The sequence below is a fragment of the Carcharodon carcharias genome, chromosome 2, assembly GCF_017639515.1.
Source record: "Carcharodon carcharias isolate sCarCar2 chromosome 2, sCarCar2.pri, whole genome shotgun sequence".
NCBI lineage: Eukaryota > Metazoa > Chordata > Chondrichthyes > Lamniformes > Lamnidae > Carcharodon > Carcharodon carcharias.
In genome coordinates, this window is record NC_054468.1 from 226724820 (window position 1) to 226745094 (window position 20275).

The 20275-nt window shown below is 43.0% G+C and overlaps 1 protein-coding gene across 3 annotated transcripts in view; it reads right to left on the reverse strand.

The window, feature by feature from the left end:
* Positions 1 to 15853, reverse strand: part of reps1 (RALBP1 associated Eps domain containing 1) — a 59537-nt gene extending 43684 nt beyond the window's left edge. The window contains exon 1 of one of the 3 annotated variants that reach the window (XM_041173242.1): positions 15771 to 15853. The gene's annotated coding sequence lies outside the window, so the exon portion shown is untranslated. Of the gene's footprint in view, positions 1 to 15447; positions 15470 to 15660 lie in introns of those variants that run through there. The other 2 variants (XM_041173234.1, XM_041173251.1) reach the window with 2 other exon arrangements.
* Between the last annotated feature and the right edge of the window lie 4422 nt (positions 15854 to 20275).

The following is a 20275-nucleotide window of genomic DNA, read 5'->3' on the forward strand; positions in this document are numbered from 1 at the left end:
CTCTCGCCGCCTTTGGCTACTAAGTTTTCCCGGAGGCCTGCGAAACCGGACTGTCTACGGTGGTGGATAGAACAACTGTTAAAATGAATGCAAGCAGCCTGGTTATAATTTTTAAATGCCCAACCCAACTCCTGCAAACAGATTGGCCACCTAGCCCTCAGTTAAAGCCAGAAGTGGGCAGGTTTGGTCCCTGACACGAAACTCACTTGTGAGTTAAGATTCAGCCCAATGTGTGGAAAAGGTTATTCATGCCACCATAACAGGAAGCCATGAGATTCCTCACAAATATGCCTCAAAATTATCAGGGAAGTCCGATAAAAATCCCAATTAGTCCCGGGGGGGCCATGCTAGAATTTCATTTGGGAATCAAAGCCTGATTCCAAGATTAAACAACATGATTGAAACCTCCCTCCCAAATTAGACAACTTGCCAGGTTTTGTTTGCTTCCTGGCATGGTGGAGGGAGGTGGGGGCATTGAAATCGGCAAGGTCATTCGTTGCTGCGTAAATCTCTTAGCAAAACTAAGGCAAAATTCATGACATATTCAATAAAGACTTCCTGCTGCAAGACTGTGTTGCCCTCTAGACCAGAGAGCAAAGAGGGGATGTGTGTGTGCATGTGTGTGAGAGACAATTGAAGAACAGGTGGTGGGAAAGACAAATTCAGGAATTAAACACTAGAACCCGATGACTTGACACGGCTCTCATTATTGGAAGACACATCGACGGTTTGTGGCTTGCTCATGACGAGTCACAGGATACACAGTTAAACCAGATAACAAAATATATTTTGGGCCTCCATATATAAATGGGCCATGATTGATGTTGCAAATAAAATGTTAGAAAATTGAGAGCATTGGTGGAATTTTCAGCCTCAAATTCCACGAATGTGCACATAGTTCCTTCACTAATGCTGGGTCAAAATCCTGGAACTCCCTCCCTAACAGCACTGTGGGTGTACCTACACCACATGCACTGCAGCAGTTCAAGAAGGCAGCTCACCACCACCTTCTCAAGGGCGATTAGGGATGGGCAATAAATGCTGGCCTAGCCAGCGATGCCCACAGCCCATGAATGAACATAAAAAAGTTGCACCTAATGTATGATCATATTGGTGTATGGAACATTTTTAGGTGGAGCTGGTAATTAAATTAGTGTTAAAAATAAAGAAATGAATGTAAAAATGGGAATGAAAAGTAAATTAATTGAAAAATAAAATGAAACTATATACTGGAAGATTTTATATAACTAACATGAATGAAGACTAGAATAAATGTTCATTATATAAAATTTCCATAAATATTTCAAGTACGCATTAAATATTTGTCAATACAGAGAATAAATATTACAGGTCCCGTATCCTTTATCCGTAAATCCGAAAATTGAACACATCCAGAAACCGTGCTTTCTTTGAACCTCATCAACTTTCAGCACGTGAAGTCTGTGATCCGAGCTGACATGAACTTTGCCTGCCACACCCAACTTTTAGCGCAGGAAGTCTAGTTGTTCGTCTGCACTGTTTGTTTGGCGAATCCTCTCCTACAAGCAGGATCGCAGATGGTGTCACGGTTGGAAACTTATTACAGCTCCCCTGTATTTATTATTCAGTGATGCATCTTTCTTTTGAGGCCATTTTATTTACTTTAGACCACAGCTAGCCTAGGCTTTGGGCCACTGTAATGTAATTAGGCCTAGACCTACACGCAGTATCCAAAAAGAAATCTGAAACGCAATGGACCCTGAGGGATTCTCGACCTGTATGAGATTTGAGTGCAGCTTCTGAGCTGTGAAAAGTTGTGTTCGCATTAGCAAGCGCCTGGTCACGGAACAGACATGGGGGGCAGTGTTTAGTGAAAGGCTCCACCTTCCTTAACATGGGCTCTAAAATATCTTCCTTTTCCCTTGGTGGCAGATTCTCTTCTATCATTGTAGGCTGGAACCTGAAACAAGTCAGTCACAGCTCCCCTGCTTGTTTCTTCACAGAAAGGCAGGTGGATTCCCCTCATCTTCACCTTCTACGCTATCAGCCTCCATATTCAAAGGGCCACCATGCCTCATCTCCAACATAATCGCACCAACAAACACATCATCCCATCCCTCTTAGCATTCCTGGTGGAAGAGATGGGGATGCAGGGGCGAAGGAGGGGAGGGAGACCTTACTCTGACACCTTGGTACATTCTTCAGCTAGTTTTTCTTGCTCTGCCACCTGTCTATTCATATACAGCAGATGCATCACCTTCTTTCTCACTGGTCTCTTCCCACACCACTATCAAAGAATTTATTTCAGGTGAAACAGCAATTTACGTTTACTTCCAGCAACCTAGTGTGCTGCATCACCACTCATAGTGCTGGCTCCTCTGCATTTGGGCAGACAAATGCAAATCACACAACTGTTTTACTGAAGATCTCCAGCTGTAAGTGTAACACCGAACTTTGTGTTGCTTGCCACTTCTGACTTCTCTGGTACACGGTAAAAGGCCAAAGATAATGAAGAGCAACACAAGGGACAGCACCTTATCCACTAGGCACATTACAGCTGTGGGAGCATTACACAATAATTTGCAGACAGGATACCTTTATGCTTCACTGGGGAAATCCCCTATAAACTGCCTGGAATGTCACTAAAATGAAGCAGCCCACAAAATGGAGTTTAGCTGTTGAACTGAATGTAAGCAAGTGGCTGGCTATTTCAAGCAATCAATAAGGCTTTTAGCCATGGAGGCCCTAGTTAATTATTCAAATCGAAGCTGAAAGCCATTAACTAATTAAGCTACAAAATGCCCAAATGGGTCCAGAAATTACTTGTGTATAAACAAGGCATCTCTTACTGAAACTAATATTTTACTGCTCCCTGTATAAAACCACACTCGGGGGACAGAGATGGCCCATTCCCCCATTTGAGGGGGGGAAAAAACCCCCAAAACAAAAGATGAATAAATAGAGAGGTCATAAACCACAGATTTGCTTGGGTAAGAGCATGCTCCAATAGTCAGTGATATTCACAGGAATTTCACATTTATCATGGGCAATTGGCAGAAAAGGCTGACCTGTTTTGATACTGGTCACTCTGGTTAAGTTGAATGAGGGGGTGTTCCTCTTTCAAATTAAGATATAAAAACTCCTCCAGTCAGTAAAAACAGTAGAAATCTGTAGTCAGTAGAGCAGTAAAGGTGACTTCTCAAAATCTCATTAGATGCAATTTCTCTTTGAAGAACTGTTCTGTAAGAACTTTTATCTAGCAGATGCAAACTTCTGTCTATTAGATGCAAGTACAAATTTATTCAGGATATATAATGAGGTTATGAAGGTTAAATTAAGCGCCAATAAAATCCAGAGATACATGCAGACAGAAATGTGTCACTTAATCATACAAGTGTCTAAGATCAGGGAAGATGCAAGTGAAGCCAGCTCAGATATCGGATTCATTTGTGCATAAAGTGGATTCAGCAGGAAGTGAAGATCCAAGTGGAACAGGCAACCCCATCACCAAAGCTTCTCATCAATTCAATACTTGAGAAGGTAATGCACATATCATGGAGGGAGTTCAACTTAACCATACCATTCACAAGGGCAAGGTGGTAAATGCTCTGGAACAATGCAAATGAAGCACATTGACAAGTTAACAGTGTTAAGTTAGCTAGTCATCGAGACAGAAATTAACCTCATCCAATGCAACAATCGCAGACTCTAAACTCTACTCCAATTATTCTCCAGCATTCACGAATGGCGATTTACCTGTGTAACCTGTTATTCATTTGCTACATCACTCTGTCCATTAATGATTAGCTGTTTAGCCTACGAGATGACCTTGACATCTACTCATATATTAAGAGTTTGTATATCCAATGTTTAACTTTAAGTTGTGACTGCATAGTTAATAGTTGTTAGTGCTTGACTTGTTTGATGATTTAGCAAAAAAAAAAGCATTAATTTGCTTGTGTATTAGCTTGTGGGTGTCCTCATTGTCCTGAGGTCACGGCAGGGACACCCTGAAGTTGTGAAAGGTGTTACATTAAAAAATGATTTTCTAATCAAGTGCAAGTAAAATAAATTAATTTTAACCTGAGCTGGTTAACACAAAGTCAGTTTGATGCCCTGTTCTCCATCTAAGCACAGATCTTTCTATTCATTTCCTGGGTGTGGGTCTGCTCGTCACAGCCCCCACCCACCCCCAAACTTCTGTTCTTTAAAATGCCAGATTCTTTTCACTTCAGAGAAAGGGCAATAACCGAAATACTGATTTTTGTTCTCACTCCAGTCTCCAGATCTGCTAAGATGTCTAGCATTTTCTGTTATTACTTCAGACTTTTTGTATTTTGCTCTTAATTGGAAACTTTGCTTTCAAAGGGGATGGGGGTTATATTGGAATATCTTACGTGCAAGAATCTCAACAAACTAGCCATTCAGTCCAAATCAGTTCCCATTGCTGTATATCACCCACTGAGTAATAATTCCAATCCCTACATGTCAATCCCTTTAATGCCCCTTTTCGCCACCTAACTCATCCTTAATGTTGACAAGCTCTGCTTCAAACGACTCTAATACATCTTCATCTAAAAGGTTTCCCCTTGCTCTGCCGTAATTTCTTCTGGTTAATCAGATATCCGTGTCCCCTTTTTCCATACCAATCCATTACCAGATACAGTCCCTTTCTACATACTCTGCCCCATCACTTCAGAATTTTAAACACGAATACCAAATTGGCCCATGAACTCTTTTGCTCTAATTAAAAAAGTCTCTTGTTTTTTTCAAGTCAATCTTTCTACTTGTATTTTGTCACATTATGCATCATCTGATCTAGTGCCTGGTCATCTTTTCTATATTGCTGAGCTCAAAACTTCACAAACTGTGAAGTACTGTAAGTACTCCCAAACTGTGGTCTTACTGAGGTTTCAGAGATTTGCCTTTGTCATTGCATCTTAACTTTTATAAAAACAAAAAACTGCGGATGCTGGAAATCCAAAACTGTTGAAGGGTCATGAGGACGCGAAACATCAACTCTTTTCTTCTCCGCCGATGCTGCCAGACCTGCTGAGTTTTTCCAGGTAATTCTGTTTTTGTCTTAACTTTTATATCTGTTTCCTTCTCGCCTGCCACCACACTACATAATGTAACTGCGGTGCCAAACTGATTGAAAATGGCTTATCAGTAAAGTGACGGAAGGGGTCATCAAGAGTGCTATCAGATGGCACTTGCTTAGCAATAACCTGCTCATGGACACTCGGTTGGGGTTCTTCCAGGGTCACTCAGCTCCTGACCTCATCACTGCCTTTGGTTCAAACAGGGACAGAAGAGCTGAACTCCAGAGGTGAGGTGAAAGTGACTGCCCTTGACATCAAGGCAACAGTTCACTGAATGTGGCATCAAGGAGCCCTAGCAAAGCTGAAGTCAACTGGAATCAGGGGGAAAACTCTCCACTGGTTGGAGTCATACCCAGCACAAAGGAAGATGGTTGTGGTTGCTGGAGGTCAATCATTTCAGTTCCAGGAGATCACTACAGGAGTTCCTCGGGGTAGTGTCCTAGGCCAAATCATCTTCAGCTGCTTCACCAGTAACCTTCCTTCCATCATAAGGTTAGAAGTGGGGTGTTCGCTGATGATTGCACAATGTTCAGCACCATTCACAACTCCTCATATACTGAAGCAGTCCATGTCCATATGCAGCAAGGCCTAGACAACATCCAAGCTTGGGCTGTCAAGTGGCAAATAACATTCGCACCCCACAAGTGCCAGACAATGACCATCTCCAACAAGAGATAATCCAACCATCACCTCTTGACATCCAATGGCATTACCATCACTGAGTCCCTCAATAACAATATCCTGGACATTACCATTGACCAGAAACTGAACTGGACTAGCCATATAATACTGTGGCTACAAGAGCTGGTCAGAGGCTAGGAATCCTGCAACAAGTAGCTCACCTCCTGACTCCCAAAGCCTGCCCATCATCTACAAGGCACAAGTCAGGAGTATGATGGAATACTCCCCACTTGCCTGGCTGAGTGCAGCTCCCACAACACTCAAGAAGCTTGACATCATCCAGCACAAAGCAGGCAGCTTGACTGGCAGCTCATCCACAAACATTCACTCCCTCCACCACTGACACACAGTAGCATCTAATAGTTGCACTGCAGGAACTCATCAAGGTTCCTTCAACAGCACCTTCCAAATCCCCGACCACTACCATCTAGAAGGACAAGGGCAGCAAATAGATGGAAACACCCCCGCCTGGAAGTTCCCCTCCAAGTCACTCACCATCCTGCCTTGGAAATATAGCACCGTTCCTTCACTGTCGCTGGGCCAAAATCCTGGAACTCCCTCCCTAACAGCACTGTGGTGTACCTACAGCACATGGACTGCAGCAGTTCAAGAAGGTGGCTCATCATCACCTTCTCAATGGCCATTAGGGATGGGCAACAAATGCTGGCCTAGCCAGCGAAGCCCACATCTCGTGAATATTTTTTTTAATTCAAAATGCTTGGTGATAAAAGGTGGTCCACACACTCAATGGTCTCCCAGGCAAATGTAAAATAAACACTGCAAAGATTGCTAGTCACTTAGTTTAAAGTTTAAAAAGACAGTTTTTTTCAAAGTCAAACTTTGTAATTCAAAACTCCAAAATCTGTCCTTAGTAGTTGAGAATGCAGATCAGTAAACAAGCCAGCGTTCATTATTTACTCACTTCTTTGCACCGGACATTTGACAACTACGTTCGTAGATTTCCAAACCTATGGACATGACCTGAAGGCTGGGATGACAATATAAAACACCTAAGGTTCACAATCAGCTTCGTTCGGAAAGCACTACATTTCAGCATGCTAACTCTACAACTAGTTGCTGCAGAGTAGATGCAATGGATTAAAGAAAATGTTGTTGCTTTGCAAATAGATAGCTACTGTACACTACCTATAATAGTCTACGTTCCCACACGGTAATTCATCACCAGGAAGATGGATCATTCAGTTGTTAATTAGAATTATGCCACCTTATGTCAGTTTGGCTCAGCTGGCAGTATTCTCACCCAAGTCAGGAGGTGGTGGATTCAATTCCCAATCCAGTACTTCAGCATGTAACCTCGGCTGACACGTCAGTGCAGCACTGAGGGAGTGCAACATTGGCAGAGGTGATGTCAAACTGAGGTCCCATCTGCCTCCTTAAGAGGATATAAAAGATCCCAAGCCACTATTTTGAAGAGGAGCAAGTGAGTTATCCCCGGTGTTCTGGCTAATATTTACCCTCAATCAACATCATGAAAACAGGCTACCTGATCGTAATCACACTGCTGTTTGTGGGGGCTCAGCTGTGCATAAATTGACTGCTGCGTTTCCTACATTACAACAGTAAAGAATCTTCCAAAGTACTTCATTGGTTAAAAAGTGCTTTGAGCTTTCTGGTGGTTGTGAAAAGCATTATATAAATGTGTCTTTCTGCACACTTCAAAACTAATTCACTTTACATTAATTATGTTGGGCCATTTTAGAGACATGATAAGGAGAGTTAAAAGAGAAGTTCTTTTGAAAAAGAAATCCTTGATAAATGCAAAGAAAAACATGTCGAAAGTAGCATTAGACCACAATGACAATACCACCACAGGTCAGGCTTCTTAATTTATTTATAACTTATTCATTGCTGACCCATATCCACTATACCCAGGGAGAAAAATTAAAACTACGATTCATGGATTGCAAGAGGCACAAGACTTTTTCAAGAAAATGTGCCTTTACAATTATTTCTCTTTTTCATCACCTCCATCTTGCTTCAACAGCAGCCATTTAGAGAACACAAAACAATTCACAGGGATTATGTGCAGTCACACACCAGGCCTTATCAGTTATGATGAGTGTCCTATTAATTACACTCCAACAAAGAGGAAGCCTCAAACAGGCAATGCGGGAGGTATAATGATAGACACTTGAGTTTTTTTTGGTAGCAAGATTTGGACATTTATGATAGTATACTACTGTTTACACTGTCGAACATTAACAGACTTCCAAAAGTTATTCCAGTGAAACTACTGCTCTGCTAGTTTATACAGGAGACAATCATACAATTAAGACTACCTTCACATGTACTGACACATATGAATAGAAACAGTGGTGGCTAGCTTAGGAAGTGCATGTTTAGAATGTATCACTCTTTAAATAAATATGTTAAGATTGGCTTCAGTTCACAGATTTATTGAAGAAGGATGTAAACATTCGCAATTCTCCAGCCCTCTGGCACAACCCCAGTATCTGAGGGGGACTGAAAGATTATGGACAATACCTCCACAATTTCTATCCTTACTTCCCTGAGGTGCATCCCATCAGGTCCTGTGACTCATCACGTTTAAGTACAGCCAGCCTTTCTAATACCTCCTCTTTATTCTATCCTTCAATCCATGGCTCTCTGGAATGGAACACTCAACTGTCATGTCAAAGCTTTTCAATTAACTCCAGGCAATAAGGGGCCATTTAGTCCACTCAGCTCATCTTTCCACAGGAATCTGCAGCATCCACCCATCACAACACCAAACTCTCTCTTGAATGATTCAGGGGTTTTTTTTGCCTTTAGCATCTACCTGGATGAGCATCCAAAACATTGAGCACTCTTTGCATGAAGCGTTCCATACATCAGTATGAACTTGCCTTTTGCTGGTCTATACGCATGTCGCTTCATTTTGAAATTGTAATTTACCGTAAAACAGCACTATCTATCTACCTTTTAAGGCAAAAGCTTTTCTTTACAATTCAGTCCTCCAGCATTACAGATCAACCCGTTGGTCCGTCTCTGCATCATTTTTTCAGGTGTGGATATTTCCTTGAAGTCACTGGATGTAAGACTCTGATCACAGTACTTTAAGCATAGTAGCATCTAATTTTTAAAAAAATCTGCCTGGTCAATAGCTCAGCAGTTAGCTTTGTAGATGTCTGTTCCACAATAACTAGAGATGCTAATGGTGCATCTATAATCACTGTGCCACATTTAAATGTATTCTTCCTTTCAATGTGCAATATCATAGATGCATTCGTACCAAATTTCACCAACTATAATTTAATTGCAAATCCATCTCCAAGTACTGTATTATCTAGCTACCCAGTCCAGTACCATAAATTTGAGCGATGTCATTCTATGTGAACATTTATTAAAAGCAGCCCAAAAGTCTACTAATTTACCTCGGGATTTCCCACTGTGAACTTGGGATGTTCATTTGCTAAAAATGCAAAATTGCCTCTGTTTAAAATCAGGTTGACTGTCAGTCACTCGACTCCTTTACTACAGACAATTTCCACTTTTGCTCTTGTTGACCGAGTCAGTTATTTTCGGCGTTACTGATGCAAAGCTAATGGATATATTAGTTAACAAAATTTGTTCTGTTGCAGTTTTGAAAACAGATGCCCCGGAGTCTTATTTCCGATTTCAGTGGCTCCTCCTCATCTTTTGTCAATTCCCTGCATTATTATCAGCTTTACTTCACAGAGCTTCCCCCTCTTGTGACACCCTCCCCCCCTCTTGTGACACCCTCCTCCCCACCCCCAGGCCCACTTTGCATCCCCACACATAAGCCCCAAGAACATGCGCTATGACTGGTCTGAATCCTATAAACCGGTGCTGGACTTTCACAATTAAAATCAATTTTGTTTTTCTAAACCTCCGATAACGTGCAGCTCAACTTTAATCTTTTCTTGTGAAAATTACGCCAATGGTCACAGAATGTACCAGTTTCTGAAATAATAATCCAATAAGACAGTGACAAAAAAAAACTATAAGTGCCAAAATAAATGCTGGAGTACATTAAAACTTTAATGCATTGTTTAGATTCAGGTCCCTTTGTTTTTGGAACTTCTATTATTAATCCTGTGTTATCATATAAAAGGAACTCTGCAGTTCAGTAGAACTTTTCAGAACACTACTTGCCTATCAGTTGTATCACTGCGCTCATGATCTAGTATTTTCAAAAGAAGCACGTGCTCAGTCACAAGATACAAACCACAAGTCAATAAACAAAACAGAACATATCAACTGACAACAAAACTTGAATCAAACTCACTAAAAAACACAAAACTCAAGACTCTACAAACATTAAACCAGAAATTGCTGAAAGCTGTCAGATGTTTATGTTCTAGTTCTGATAAACATTCTACTTCAACGCCACAAAACGACGATAACTTAGGTTTCAAACCTGCAGTTCAAATTTCTGCGTACGTAGAGGTGCAGTGCTTCCTACTTTTTTGTTGTTATAAACTGTCGATGCGTCACACAGCAACACTAGCAGTATAGCTGAGGCAGAAAACAGTTGTATATGAAGCAGACACTCAAGCAGACAGTTAAATTAATATGGTAATGGAAAAGTGGTAATTTGGCAGACAGAACTCATTTACTAAAACGAGAATTTTTATTTGATGGGCCAAAGGGCACAGAATATAGCTGAAGAGTCAAAGGACAATCTAAAATCAGCATTATTTAAACATCTCTGAAAAATAATTCATGAGAGGGGGAAATCTGCTGTCTAACTCCGGATTATAGCAGGTGCAAAAAAAAAATGGGATAAGTGATTAATTCCTGGAAATCTGGACTGGATCACAGTATAATTGCCTCAAACATGGATCATGTAACTGTAATCTACAAATATATTTTGATTAGAATCATGGACTAACAGCACGACATTTATTTACCCAAAGATTACAGAGTTGAGGAACTCAACAGTGACTACAGATCAACCATTTCAATGTTAACAAAATGATCTCCAATCCACTTGGCAAATTCAAAACGCAATTCCAATATTCTTAGCAAAGCCTCAAAAATTCTATACAATAGTCTTCAGCAATGCAAGTCTATAATAGCCAGTCACGTTATTGTACAGTGTACAAAACTGCAACTTCCTGGTAAGTCAGCTGCAGATTAGTTCCTTGATAAAGATGTTTCAATACTAAATCATCTTGTGTGAATGTCAGTGATCAGGGACATAAAATACATAAACTGACAGCGCAAAAGGAGAGCAGAAGCCCCCACAAAACTGCATCCATGTACACTATAAATTATTCTAGTGAATAATTAGATGGCCATAGCCTAATTTGAGGCTTCAGATGCGAAATCATTCATGCGTCACTTAAAATTCATTTGAATAACTAGATGAGAATTATATTACTACCTTGCAATGATAGAGCAACCACCTGATTAATTACATCCCTCTATGACTCCATGTAACCCATTCTGAAGAGGATTTACTGGTGCACGAACATTTCGAATAAGAACAGATTTTTGAACAGGACAGCAGCAACTTCAAACACATCTTGTCTCACACTACCTCCCTCTATTATTTAAATTTAACAGCAGTCAATTTATTTGCTTCAATTCTTTTCTGTGTAGTATAGTGATTTTAGCTATAAACCACTTGGGAAGAGGGAAAACTATTGAAAATCGAGTATGATGAACACCGAGAACCACCTCTGAATGAGATCGCAAGTTTAACATACTCACCACAGATCTATCAAAGTGGACGAAGACTGTGCAGACTAGTCAAAGGGATCTTAACTTCCAAAGACACACATTGTTCATGAGAACTCGTGTCCGAATCCAGCCAAAAGGTGAAAAGGGCAGGATTCTAAACCTACAGTACCACAGTCTCTCACGTCATGCAATGCAATAACCATGGCACTTAGAAACTGCCTTGTCAACTTTTTGATGCAGCACATATGTTTTAAAAGAAAAAGTCCTCTCTAAATGATTGGAGACTAATACTAGAAAACAAATCTGTCAATCAAGGAGAAAAAAAAATTACTTCCCAGCTCTGCTGAACTGAAACACAGCAGCATGCAACTGACATTCATTTGTTTTAGCCCACCATTTTAAAATTCTTGTTTTATGTTTCTGCTTTCTTGCTTGAGAAATTCCTGGTAAATTGAACTCATTGCTCCAAGGTGTGACCCTGCTTTGCCCCACTGAGAGCGTCCTACCCTATGAAGAAGTGTTCCTTTTAACATTTAGTTTGCTTGAAGCTTTAACCAGAAAATAAATCTCACTGCCAGCAGTAAGGCTAATTTTAAGTATATGCTGAAACAGCTTTTAAAATAATGTTTATTTGTCTCATACTGAAATATTACTTTCACAAGTGATTGCTAAAATGTCCTGATTAGGGTGCAGGCAAAGGGAAGCAGTAAAACCGAACAAAGTAACTTCCCATCAAGGCGGAAAAGGGAGGTTTGCATCATTCATTGAAAACAGTAGGGGTCAAAGTGTGAAGACAAACATGCAATTCAGTCCCCACTCAGCCATGTTGTGCAGTGAGGGAAGGACTCCTCGGAGTCAATGTCAAGCGCCTCGAAAGAACAAATAGAAAAGGAACTGACAACAACAAGTGCAAGAGGCTGCACACCCGCTCCCTCTTGGCTGTAGAAAGATAAAAGGAAGACAAAGAAAAAGAAAGTAACCTGGTCTACTAATCCACAACCTGTAAACCAGTTGGAGCGCCCCACTGGCAGAAATCCAAGGGCAGATCTGCTGCCTGTGCATTCAGTCAGGGAACAGTGCGTGGGAACTTGGGAGAAATAGCTTTCTTAATGAGGATTACAGAAGGAGTATGTGGAAGGACGGGCAATTTACACAGCCACTACAAGATCACCTCTATGTATCGTTAGCACCATAAGTGTAAGATGGTTACTGTAAAGCTCAACACCACAGATGTAACTTACCTTGTCAAAGCTTCTTCATTTACAAATTATATAAAACTACATTATTGAGCAGGGATGCATTATACGCAGTTTTTAAACTAACTTGGCTTTTGATTTTTTTTCATCAACTATAGACTTACAAAGCAAAACTCAGGTCTGAATCTGCCACCTTACGAAGAGAGAGAAAAAGTTGGCTTTTGACTCATGCTGGTAGGAACAATGCAGATGTCCCTTAGACCACAACACAATCAGACACCGCATTTTAACTTGAGAATTTATTTTCTCGGAGAATTTGAAAGACATTCATGTAGGTCAAACTCATTTTGGTCACGACTGAATCTTTGAGTTCACTGACTGAAGAGGTTGCATATAAAGAGAAAAGTGTGGTGTTCAAGGTTGTGTTGCATGTAATGCAATCAAGCTTTGCTCTGAAGATTTGACACGGTCAACTGAAAAAAATGTAGCTCACACACACTCAATGCAGCCTTTGAAGATATCTATCATTCATCGACATCGTTATCACAGTTTATAAATAAAATAATTCTGCAGTTACCACATCAATTCATCTTCAATTCCTCCATTTTACGATTGAACTACCTCAATCAAGATTTATATCAGGAACAAAAACAAAATTACCTGGAAAAACTCAGCAGGTCTGACAGCATCTGCGGAGAGGAATACGGTTGATGTTTCAGGTTTGTTTGACCCTTCATCAGAACTAAGAACTATGTCAGGACACTAGCTTGGACAACCTGCTTAATCTTGTCCTTTTTTTCAAAAAACTTATCCCCAAATTCAAAAAGTAATTTATTTCATATTCAGTCAGGCTTATGAAAGCATCATTCATGGTTTGACAATGGAATGGTTTGTGAGCTTCATAGCCAAACTATGTAACAAGATGCAGTGGCATATTGATACTGAGCCCTTCAAACATCATGAAACAAACCAAATTGAAAGTGATGCACACAAAGTTCAGAAATAATCACAACCAGTCCTTTTCACTGCGAAAACAATTGTACGAAGTTTATGTGGGGGATCTCCTGATCATCCAGGGTAACTTCAGTGGAACGGCTGTTTGCATTACTTCGCCCAGGGTTTCCACCGATCCTTCGTTAAAGTCACAACCGATGATCAAGGGAACCCGTGTGGAAATTCTACCCCCAAAGCTTTCGGATGATCACCAGTCTAATCTGCCAGCCAAGTTAAGGGCAATATGATTCACAGACATGGGAAAAAAAAACTACAAGCAAACTGAAGCATGATGCATTTCCTGAAACCAAGTGCAAGCTCTAGGCTGAGTATAAATAAATGAGTACACCACAATGACCACCTATGATACATAATCTTTTTCCTTCCAAGAATTTGGTGCACATTGCACAGGAAAGTCACTCAGCAACTTTAAAGGTTCAATGTCATTTTATTTGCTTTAGTTCAAGCAGCTTATGAATCACAATTTAAAAATCAACGTGTTGATGATTCACATTGATTAAATTGTTTGGGGGAATAAAAATCAATCATCGTCTAATGTTTTAGACCTGCAAGCCACTTGGAACGATCACTAAAATGGAATCTGAGTTTCTCAGGAAAGCAAAGTAGAGGCCTGGTCAGTAAATTTAGGTCCTTTTGACACGGGTTAAAAATTTAAAGAGCTTCCATCACATGTAACCAGATACAGGAAAACCAACAGTAGTCGTCAGGATTGTCATCTTGTTTGGGACAAGTAGAAAAGGATGCGTTCCAGCTCAGCAGACCATCAATCCATTCTCAGTAATGAATGACGACATGTTCATTCCTCATCATCAAAAACTGACAGTGGAATAAGTGTGCTTTTTCCTCATTGGTGAGGTTTTTTTTGAAAAAAAACTTTTATTGACCAGCAAATTACTGGAAGAAAATCCAGACTTTCTGCAAATGGCTCATCAGAAAGGTTCTGTGTTTCGCTAATTTTCTCGAAGCTTAGATATGGTTCCAATGGCATCATTTGTTACTTGCCCAAGAGGTCAATCATGATTAAATCTTTAAAGCGATATCATGGTACTATCCACCACCCCCCTTCCAAAACTCTATCTTTACCCAGCATCAGACAAGATATTAACTGGCCAGCAATTAAGCGCGCAAACATTTCCCAATTCTAGAGTCCAACCACTACCCTGGCTAACAGCCAACCTAGCACACACCAGAAAAGAAAAAAAATAGGACCACACAAAAAAAAAGCAGCAGAAACATTTAAAAATGCTTGCCAAACCACATGACACCCCAGTCCACATTCTCAAACAGCACTGATGGCAAGGAGGGCCATTTATGTCAAATTTGTCAACCCAATTGTTTCAAAACAAATGCAAATAAAAAAAATTAAACGTAACTACACTTGCCCCCTAAAAGCCCAGGCTGGTTTACTGGAAATTGCCAGTTGGTTACTTGGAGACCCTTTCAGTTGAATTCCCAACCTCCTGCCACCCTTTAATTAGAGAGAACCCCCCCCCACCCCACCCCACCCCCCCAAACCCCCAACAATGCCGTCGCTGACCTGACAGGTAGGACTGAAGATGATACAGACCGTAGGAAAACAGAAACCAAGCCTCTGTGTATGCAGCCTGAGTGGTGGGGAAACCTGAGCCTGAAAACCCAGGAGGTACCTAGGAAACTGCTACAAGACGTGGGGAACAGGGGGAGGCCACCCGGCCCCCCCAGCCCATTGCACCATTTATTTAGCGTTTGACTAATCTGCACCCGGACTACATTTGCCCACTCTCCACGCCAAAACTGACAAGAAGCTATAAAGGCGACGGTCTCACCCAGATGTGGGGCTGCAAGCGCAACTTTTTCCTCCCCGGGGTTCTGCGCTTGCGCGGGGACTGCGGTGGCGGCTGGGAGTTGTAGTTCTCCGGCCGCCCTTAAGGCCGCCATGTTGGCCCCGCTGCGCTCACATCCCAAACCCGCCACCGACCACTTCAACAACCCAGTCCCCCCCCCCACATCCCTCCTTCCTCCCTCACGCGGCAGATCACCTTCAGGGTCTTCCCACATCATCAGCGGCAGCTTCCCTTTTTCTCCACGCGTGTCTCTGAAGGAGTGTTCGCTCTGGTCGCTTTCCTCCCCTCCCCCACCCCCCCCTTACCTCCTAAAGTCTTTCCAGCGTAATGGCCGCCCAGGTCCCGCGACCAGATCACTCGGCGGGAGTCAGAGTTGGGAGGGTGGGTGGGTGGGTGGGAGGGAGGGTGGGTGGGGGGGGGGGGGGAGGGGTGCGGGTATCCTTTTCTCGCGAGAGTGAGGGCGCCGCCTCATCTCGCGAGGCCCGGAGCTCGAAATCCCGCGGACCCCCCCCCCACCCCCCTCCCGCCATTATCCCGCGAGACTACGGGACGCGCGCCTGCCGGCCAATGGCATCAACCCTCACCTCAAGATGCGGATGCGTGAGAACCCGACAGAAAGGGGCGTGGTCCAATGGGCTCGAGGCCTGCAGGGACTGGCCGGAGCAGGTCGCGTGACCGGAAAGCCGGCACGTGACCGTCCCTCCCCGCCGTGAGGGCGTTATTTATGGCGGGAAAGGCCGCCATTTTGAATGGACGGCGCCCATGATTTGTCAGGGAGGGTGGGACGTGGGTTAAAGCTTTTAACTTAACAAAAGATTTAGATGATTAACATTGATGAATGGAAGGGATTTAAATGAGTACCTTTCCCACCCTGAGTTTTGCACATCAATGAAGTCCTCGTTTTGAAGTGGAGGTTACAGTTTGCATTGTGGGTAAATGGAGTGGTGAGCATCCTTAGCTGAAGATAGGACCTTGGATTGTATAGCACCTGAAGTGGGACATATTACTGGATCCCTCCATCGCTGGTGCAGCAGTATGTACCGTCTACAAGATGCACCGCAGCAACTCGCCGAGGCTCCTTTTGACAGCCCCTTCCAAAAACCACGACCCCCCCCCCCACCGCCCAGCAGGTCGAGGGCAGCAGATGCCAAGAGACCGTTCCCCTCCCCTCCCCTCCAAACCACCCCAGGCTTGGAACTATTATCCGCTGCTCCTCCTTCACTGTGGCTGGGCCAAAATCCTGGATCTGCCTTCCCAACAGCAGCGTGGGCGTACCTGCAACCACAGTGAGGGGGGCTAGGGTTGCCAACCCTCCTGGAACGGTTGGGAAGCTACTAGGATTGCTCCCAGTCTCTTGGCGGCTTTCGAACGCGGTCCGGGAGATTTTGACGCGATAGGATTCAGTCGGTTGGCTCCCGGTGGTCACAGGGACCTTTCAACTGAACGGGGAGAAACCGTTCCCAAAAGTGGAAGGACCAAGAATCGGACGGCAGGGATTTAAGGTTCCCTGAGGGCACAGATCTAAGGTAATTGGCAAAAGAAGCAATGGCAGAATAAGGAAAACCTCCTACACAGGGAGTGGTTAAGGTCTGGAATGCACTGCCTGTGAGTGTGGCGAAGGCATTTCCCTATCATATCATTCATAAAAGGAATTGGATCATTATCTGAAAAGGAAAAATTTGCAGGGCTACAGCAGAAATGCAGCGATTGGCTGTAGATGAATTACTCTTAAAGAGAGAGCCGGCACAGAAATGACAGGTCAAATGGCCACCTTTTGCCCTGTATTTATTCTCTGATTCAAAGATGCTGGAAACCTGAAACAGAACTCTGATGAAAGGTCATCGACCTGAAATATCAAACTTTTTCTCTTCACAGATGTTGTTTGATCCGAGTATTTCTAGCATTTTCTTATTTTCATTTAATTTCAGTTTCTCTTTAAGTTTTGTTTTTCTTACAATGGGTTAGTGATGCCTCTCTCAAATGGGGCACTTAGTTCCTCTTGACTGACAACTTTAAAGTTTGGTTCAAAAGAGGAATGTGTCCACATACATTTAAATCCATTTAAGTTTTAAAATCTCTTCCCACTCCACCTTTGGCGAGAACCTGTGAACAGGTGCAAGTTTGGCAAGGAGCTCACATAATTATTTAGTTATCGAATTTGCAAAATAACCTCTGTGTTGAGACTGCTGGTTTTGTTCATAGATGTTTCTGTTACATTATGCTTGTCAAGATTGTTGCGAATGTCTAGTTCAGGCTTGGCAACCCATGGCCTGCGGGCCACAGCTCAGCCCCTTTAAGGCTCGGTATCTGGCCCATGGAGCCAGCATTCAAACTACAGGAAAGTTCGATGAAAGATTCTGCAAGGAGCTGGTTCTCTCCTGCGTTTTCTGCAGATAGGCTCACAGTGAGCCTATCAACAGCACATTCAGTAGAGAAACAGCCTCTGATTGGAGGAGCAGTGGGAGGATGTGGTTTCTCCTTGTTTCCACAGCATGCGCTCTCACCGCATTTGGCCGTGTGCACTCTCTCCTGCACTCGTGCATAGGCGCCGGCCCCAGAAAGCAGCACAGCTGTCAAGATGGCGGAGCTGGTTGGGGAGGCCATGAGGAACAGCTGAGTTGCAGCAACAGTGCCCATCCAGCCCCCTGCCCGCCCAGGGCAGCTGGAGTCCCAGACAGGAAATAGTGAGTAAGTGCATCCCTTCACAGGGTCCTGAACACCTCCTGGACCTGGGTGGGGTGGGAGTGAGTGAGCTTGGAGGAGTGAGTGGGTGAGAGGGAGAGCAAGAACCCTGAGACTGGGCATGAGCCTAGTACACGCACCCTGTCCTCCTATCCATGAAGCAGACTAGGAGAGAAGGAAAACCCAGGCTGAAAGGCAACCTGCTTCTGACCCCTACTTTTGTATAAATTCCACTGAGGCCAGCATAGAGCATGTGCCAGGTTGGTGTTAAGTTTAGCTCAGTCCTGGTCCCCACCCCTTTCCTGGTGACCAGGATTTGGGGCCTAGTTGATCTCTTTCTAGCTGTGCTTCTTATGTGAAAAGGCAAAAGGTTTTATTGGTTAACTGTACTGCTTGGCACTTTTTAATGGTCATTTTTATTAGTTTTAAAAAAAAATTATAAATTTATTGCTTTGACATTGCTTTTTTGAAAAAATTCATGTTTAAAGTCGGCAAACATTATCTTGCCGAAATTTGCTCATTGGCCCTTTGAGTGAGAAAAAAAATAAAATGTGCCCCCCCCCCACCCCCCAGTGAGAAGGTTGGACAAGCCTGTTGTCGTGTATTTGGGTTTCTAAGAGGCATTCGGTAAGGTGCCATATAAAAGTTACTACACAATATGAGAGCTCATAGCATTGGGGGGTGACATATTAGCATGGATAGAGCATTGGTTAACTAACAGGAAATAGAGTCGGGATTAAATGGGTCATTTTCAGGTAGCAAACTGTAACTAGTGGAGTGCCACAGGGATCAGTACTGGGGCCTCAGCTATTTATGATCTATATTAATGACTTAGATGAAGGGACAGACTGTATTGTAGCCAAATTTTGTTGATACAAAGATAGGTAGGAAAACAAGTTTTGAGGGAGATACAAAGAGTCTGCAAAGGGATATATGTGGGTTAAGCGAGTGGGCATAAGATTGCCATATGGAGTATAAGGTGGGAAATGTGAGGTTGTCCACTTTGGCAGGAAGAATAGAAAAGCAGAATATTATTTAAATAGAGAGAGTCTGCAGAATGCTGCAGGACAGAAGGATCTGGGTGGCCTGGTACATGAATCACAAAATGCTAGCCTGTAGGTACAGCGATGGTAGGAAGGCAAATGGAATGTTGGACGTTTTTGCAAGGTGGATGGAGTATAAAAATTGGAAAGCCTTGCTATCGCTGTACAGGGCATTGTTGAGACTACACCTGGATGACTGTACAGTTCTGGCCTCCTTACTTAAGGAGAGACGCACTTGAAAGCAGTTCAAAGAAGATTCACTAGGCTGATTCCTGGGGTGAAGGCGTTGCCTTATGAAGAGAGGTTGAGCAGGTAGGGCCTGCACTCATTGGGGTTTAGAGGACTGAGAGGTGACCTTATTGAAACATAATATTCTGAGGGGGCTTGACAGGGTATATACTGGAAGGATGTTTCCTCTCGTGGGACATGTTGGAGGGGGTGGGAATAAGGAATGTGTCGATATTTGAGATTGAAATAAGGAGGAATTTCTTCTGAGGGTCATTCGTCTTTGCACAGAGAGAAGTGGAGGCTAGGTTATTGAATATATTCAGGTTGTGTTAGACTGATGTTTGGTCAACCAGGGATTCAAAGCTTATGGGGACAGGCAGGAAAGTGGAGTTAAGGCCATGGTCAGATCTGCCATGATCTTATCGAATGGTGGAGCAGGCTCAATGGGCCGAATGACCTGCTCTTGATCCTATTTCTTATAACCTTATGTGTCATCGTTTGCAGGGGGTCCCTGGGATCGTGTCATCGTTTGCAGGGGGTCCCTGGGATCGTGTCATCGTTTGCAGGGGGTCCCTGGGATCGTGTCATCGTTTGCAGGGGGTCCCTGGGATCGTGTCATCGTTTGCAGGGGGTCCCTGGGATCGTGTCATTGTGCTGGAGGATTCCCAAAAACCTGATTAACATCAATAATTTCGGAAACCGTTTTCATGCATTATAGAACAATAACAATCTGGGACACAATTCGAGTCACTCAACAGGAAAGAGATGCAGTTCAGCACTGTTCGCTCTCTCTCTCTCACACACACACACACACACACACAGAGACACGAGGATGTGAACAAAAACCCTGGTGGAAG